This window comes from Balaenoptera ricei, chromosome 14 (genome assembly GCF_028023285.1).
Source record: "Balaenoptera ricei isolate mBalRic1 chromosome 14, mBalRic1.hap2, whole genome shotgun sequence".
Lineage (NCBI taxonomy): Eukaryota > Metazoa > Chordata > Mammalia > Artiodactyla > Balaenopteridae > Balaenoptera > Balaenoptera ricei.
The window spans coordinates 69,662,985-69,668,984 of NC_082652.1; positions in this window are offsets into that span (position 1 = coordinate 69,662,985).

Below are 6,000 nucleotides of genomic sequence, written 5' to 3' on the forward strand. Positions count from 1 at the left end.
ATACCATTATCATACCTAAAACAACAACAATAATTTCTTAATATACCTCATACCCTACTTTGTGATCAATTTCCTCTGTCTCAGAAAGGCTTTTACAGTCCATTCAAGTCAGGATCCAGACAAGATTCAAATATTATGTTTGTGAGATATATCTCCTAAGTCACTTTTAATCTATAACTATTTCTCTTTTTCATATTCTCTTTTCAATCCCCCCACTCTCCACCCCATTCCACTTACTTGTTGCAAAGACTAGATCACTTGCCTTATAGAATTTCCCACACTTTAGATTTTGGCTAATTACATCCTCATGGTATCATTGAACATTTTCCTCTGTCTTTCAATTTTCCTGGAATTATACCTTGAAGCTTGATCAGATTCCTTTCAATTTGGGGGGCAAGAAAACTTCATAAGGGGTACTATGTATTTCCCATTACATCACATCAGGATAGACAAAATGTCATGATTGTCTCATTTTTACTGATATTAAGATGGATGAGTTCAGGAGATGTCAATCTGATCCCTTCATTAGAAAATCCCACATCAGCATTTTAAACAAATTAATTAATTAATCAATTAATTTTTGACTGCGTTGGGTCTTCGTTGCTGCATGCGGGCTTTCTCTAGTTGCAGCGAGCAGGGGCTACTCTTCGTTGCGGTGCGCAGACTTCTCATTGTGGTGGTTTTTCTTGTTGTGGAGCATGGGCTCTAGGCGCGAGGGCTTCAGTAGTTGCGGCTCACAGGCTCTAGAGCTCTAGAGCACAGGCTCAGTAGGTGTGGCGCGTAGGCTCAGTTGCTCCACGGCATGTGGGATCTTCCTGGACCAGGGCTCGAACCTGTGTCCTCTGCATTGGCAGGCGGATTCTTAACCACTGTGCCGCCAGGGAAGTCCCCCACACCAGCTTTTTACCTAATGGCTTTAGCAGCTATTGAAATTCATTGCCTAGATGCATTATTTAATATCATGTTAAAAAGTGGTGATTTTCCCCCTTAATTTTATCATTCCATTAACTTTTTTTTTTGGCTGTGCTGCACAGCTTGAGAGATCTTAGTAGTTCCCTGACCAGGGAATGAACCCTGGTCTGGGCAGTGAAAGTGCAGAGTCCTAACCACTGGACTGCCAGGGAATCCCCATTAGCATTTTTAAATTGGACTTGTGTAAAAAAGAATGTTCCCTCTTTCCAATATTTGAAATATATTTGACACAGGAAAGGCAGGATAAAACTTAATTTTCTCCTTTATTTATTGACTTTTAGAAAATTGAGCTCGTTCCCTAAGCAACTGCCAGAAATGGCTGATTAAGATTTTTTACAAATCAGCTTTATTGAGGTATACTTTATATACAATAAAATTCCCCCAATTTTAAGCATACAATTTATTAAGTTTTGACAGATACACGTGGTCATATAACTACCACCACAATCATGATCTAGAACACTTCCATCACCCCTCAAAATTCCCTTATGTCTCTGTTAAAAAAAAAAGGTAGTAGGCCCAAAATGGAGTCACTCGTGCTAAGTGACTCCCAGGTCAGCACACCAAAACTTAGTCTGTAACCTAATTGTAGTTTCAGATTCTTCCAGGAGTGGAATTATAAAATTCCAGTCTGGAATTTCCTGATTAACACTAGTGAGGTAATCTACATGATAGACCCCTGCCCTTCCCCCAGTGGCAGGTGATCTTGCCTGAAATAATCCTTTCGTTTGTTTTTTACTTCCTTGTCCCACCCTCTCTGCCTTGAAAAACCTTCCATTTTGTACAGCTCCTCAGAGCACCTTTCTACTTGCTAGTTGGGATGCTGACAACTAATTAGATGATTTATTAAATGAATCAGTTAATAAAGCCAATGAACTCTTCAAATTTACTCGGTTAGGCTTTGTTTTTTAACATTTCTTTGGAACCAATCTCCTTCTCCCACCCATGGGACCTAACGACTACTGCTCTACTTTCTGTCGCTGTAGTATTGCCTTTTCCAGAATGCCATGTGAATCCTACGGTATGTAGTCTTTTATGTCTGGCTTCTTTCATTTAGCACAATGCTTTTGAGATTCATTTAGATTATTGCATGTATCAGTAAGTCATTCCTTTATTGTTGAATAGAATTCCATTGTACAGCTACCTCACAATTTGTTTACCAGTTCAGCAGTAGATGGACATTTCCGTTGTTTCATGTTTTGGGCTCTGATGAATGAACCTGTTGTAAACTTTTGAGTACAGGTTTTTGTATGGACATATGTTTTCACCTGTCTTGGATAGTTACCTAGGAGTGGAATTGCCTGGTTACAAGTTAAGTTTATGTTTAACTTTGTTTTTTCAAACACATAGACTTTTTTTAATTTACTTTTTTATAAAGCAGGTTCTTTTTAGTTATCCATTTTATACATATTAGTGTACACATGTCAATCCCAATCTCCCAATTCATCCCACCCCCACCCCCTGACACTTTCCCCCTTGGTGTCCATACGTTTGTTCTCTACATCTGTGTCTCAACTTCTGCCCTGCAAACCGGTTCATCTGTACCATTTTTCTAGGTTCCACATACATGCGTTAATATACGATATTTGTTTTTCTCTTTCTGACTTACTTCACTCTGTATGACAGTCTCTAGATCCATCCACGTCTCAACAAATGACCCAATTTCGTTCCTTTTTATGGCTGAGTAATATTCCATTGTATATATGTACCACATCTTCTTTATCCATTCGTCTGTCAATGGGCATTTAGGTTGCTTCCATGACCTGGCTATTGTAAACAGTGCTGCAATGAACATTGGGGTGCATGTGTCTTTTTGAATTATGGTTTTCTCTGGGTATATGCCCAGTAGTGGGATTGCTGGATCATATGGTAATTCTATTTTTAGTTTTTTAAGGAACCTCCATACTGTTCTCCATAGTGGCTGTATCAATTTACATTGCCACCAACAGTGCAAGAGGGTTCCCTTTTCTCCACACCCTCTCCAGCATTTGTTGTTTGTAGATTTTCTGATGATGCCCATTCTGACCAGTGTGAGGTGATACCTCATTGAAGTTTTGATTTGCATTTCTCTAATAATTAGTGATGTTGAGCAGATGTTCATGTGCCTCTTGGCCATCTGTATGTCTTCTTTGGAGAAATGTCTATTTAGGTCTTCTGCCCAGTTGCTTTTTTAATATTGAGCTGCATGAGCTACCTGTATATTTTGGAGATTAATCCTTTGTCCGTTGCTTCGTCTGCAAATATTTTCTCCCATTCTGAGGGTTGTCTTTTGTCTTGTTTGTAGTTTCCTCTGCTTTGCAAAAGCTTTGACGTTTCATTAGGTCCCATTTGTTTATTTTTGTTTTTATTTCCATTACTCTAGGAGGTGGATCAAAAAAGATCTTGCTGTGATTTATGTCAAAGAGTGTTCTTCCTATGTTTTCCTCTAAAGTTTTACAGTGTTTGGTTTTACATTTAGATCTCTAATCCATTTTGAGTTTATTTTTGTGTATGGTGTTAGGGAGTGTTCTAATTTCATCCTTTTACATGTAGTTGTCCAGTTTTCCCAGCACCACTTATTGAAGAGACTGTCTTTTCTCCATTGTATATTCTTGCCTCCTTTGTCATAGATTAGTTGACCATAGGTGTGTGAGTTTATCCCGGGGCTTTCTATCCTGTTCCATTGATCTATATTTCTGTTTTTGTGCCAGTACCGTATTTTACTGTAGCTTTGTATTATAGTCTGAGTTCAGGGAGTCTGATTCCTCCCGCTCCGTTTTTTTCCCTCAAGACTGCTTTGGCTATTTGGGGTCTTTTGTGTCTCCATACAAATTTTAAGATTTTTTTGCTCTAGTTCTGTAAAAAATACCTCTGGTAATTTGATAGGGATTGCATTGAATCTGTAGATTGCTTTGTGTAGTACAGACATTTTCACAATATTGATTCTTCCAATCCAAGAACATGGTATGTCTCTCCACCTATTTGTGTCATCTTTGATTTCTTTCATCAGTGTCTTATAGTTTTCTGAGTACAGGTCTTTTACCTCCTTAGGTAGGTTTATTCCTAGATACTTTATTCTTTTTATTGCAATGGTCAATGGGATTGTTTCCTTAATTTCTCTTTCTGATTTTTGTTGTTAGTGTATAGGAATGCAAGAGATTTCTGTGCATTAATTTTGTATCCTGCAACTTTACCAAATTCATTGATTAGCTCTAGTAGTTTTCTGGTGGCATCTTTAGGATTTTCTATGTATAGTATCATGTCATCAGCAAACAGTGACAGTTTCACTTCTTCTTTTCCAATTTGTATTCCGTTTATTTCTTTTTCTTCTCTGCTGTGGCTAGGACTTCCAAAACTATGTTGAATAATAGTGGTGAGAGTGGACATGCTTGTCTTTTTCCTGATCTCAGAGGAAATGGTTTCAGTTTTTCACCATTGAGAATGATGTTTGCTGTGGGTTTGTTGTATATGGCCTTTATTATGTTGAGGTAGGCTCCCTCTATGCTTGCTTTCTGGAGGGTTTTTATCATAAATGGGTGTTGAATTTTGTCAAAAGCTTTTTCTGCATCTATTGAGATGATCATATGGTTTTTATTCTTCAATTTGTTAATATGGTGTATCACAATGATTGATTTACGTATACTGAAGAATCCTTACATCCCTGTGATAAATCCCACTTGATCATAGTGTACAATCTTTTTTTTTTTTTTTAATTAATTAATTTATATTTGGCTGTGTTTGGGTCTTCGTTTCTGTGCAAGGGCTTTCTCTAGTTGCAGCAAGTGGGGGCCACTCTTCATCGCGGTGCGCGGGCCTCTCACTATCGCGGCCTCTCTTGTTGCGGAGCGTAGGCTCCAGACGTGCAGGCTCAGTAGTTGTGGCTCACGGGCCCAGGTGCTCCGCGGCATGTGGGATCTTCCCAGACCAGGGCTTGAACCCGTGTCCCCTGCATTGGCAGGCGGATTCTCAACCACTGCGCCACCAGGGAAGCCAGTGTACGATCCTTTTAATATGTTGTTGGATTCTGTTTGCTAGTATTTTGTTGAGGATTTTTGCATCTATATTCATCAGTGATATTAGTCTGTAATTTTCTTTTCTTGTAGTATCTTTGTCTGGTTTTGGTATCAGGGTGATGGTGGCCTCATAGAATGAGTTTGGGAGGGTTCCTTCCTCTGCAATTTTTTGGAAGAGTTTGAGAAGAATGGGTGTTAGCTCTTCTCTAAATGTTTGAAAGAATTCACCTGTGAAGCCATCTGGTCCTGGACTTCTGTTTGTTGGTAGATATTTAACCACAGTTTCAATTGCATTACTTGTGATTGGTCTGTTCATATTTTCTATTTCTTCCTGGTTCAGTCTTGGAAGTTTTATCTTTCTAAGAATTTGTCCATTTCTTCCAGGTTGTCCATTTTATTGGCATAGAGTTGCTTGCAGTAGTCTCTTATGATGTTTTGTATTTCTGTGGTGTCCGTTGTAACTTCTTTTTCATTTCTAATTTTATTGATTTGAGTCCTCTCCCTCTTTTTCTTGATGAGTCTGGCTAAAGGTTTATCAATTTTGTTTATCTTCTCAAAGAACCAGCTTTTAGTTTTATTCATCTTTGCTATTGTTTTCTTTATTTCTACTTCATTTACTTCTGCTGTCATCTTTATGATTTTTTCCTTCTACTAACTTTGGGTTTTGTTTGTTCTTCTTTCTCTCGTTCCTTTAGGTGTAAGGTTAGGTTGTTTATTTGAGATATTTCTTGTTTCTTGAGGTAGGCTTGTATTGCTCTAAACTTCCCTCTTAGAACTGCTTTTGTTGCAACCCATAGGTTTTGGATCATCGTGTTTTCGTTGTCATTTGTCTCTAGGTATTTTTTGATTTCCTCTTTGATTTCTTCAGTGATCTCTTGGTTATTTAGTAACGTAGTTTTTAGCCTCCATGTGTTTGTGTTTTTTACATTTTTTTCCCCTGTAATTGATTTCTAATCTCATAGCATTGTGATTGGAAAAGATGCTTGATATGATTTCAATTTTCTTAAATTTACTGAGACTTGATTTGTGACCCAAT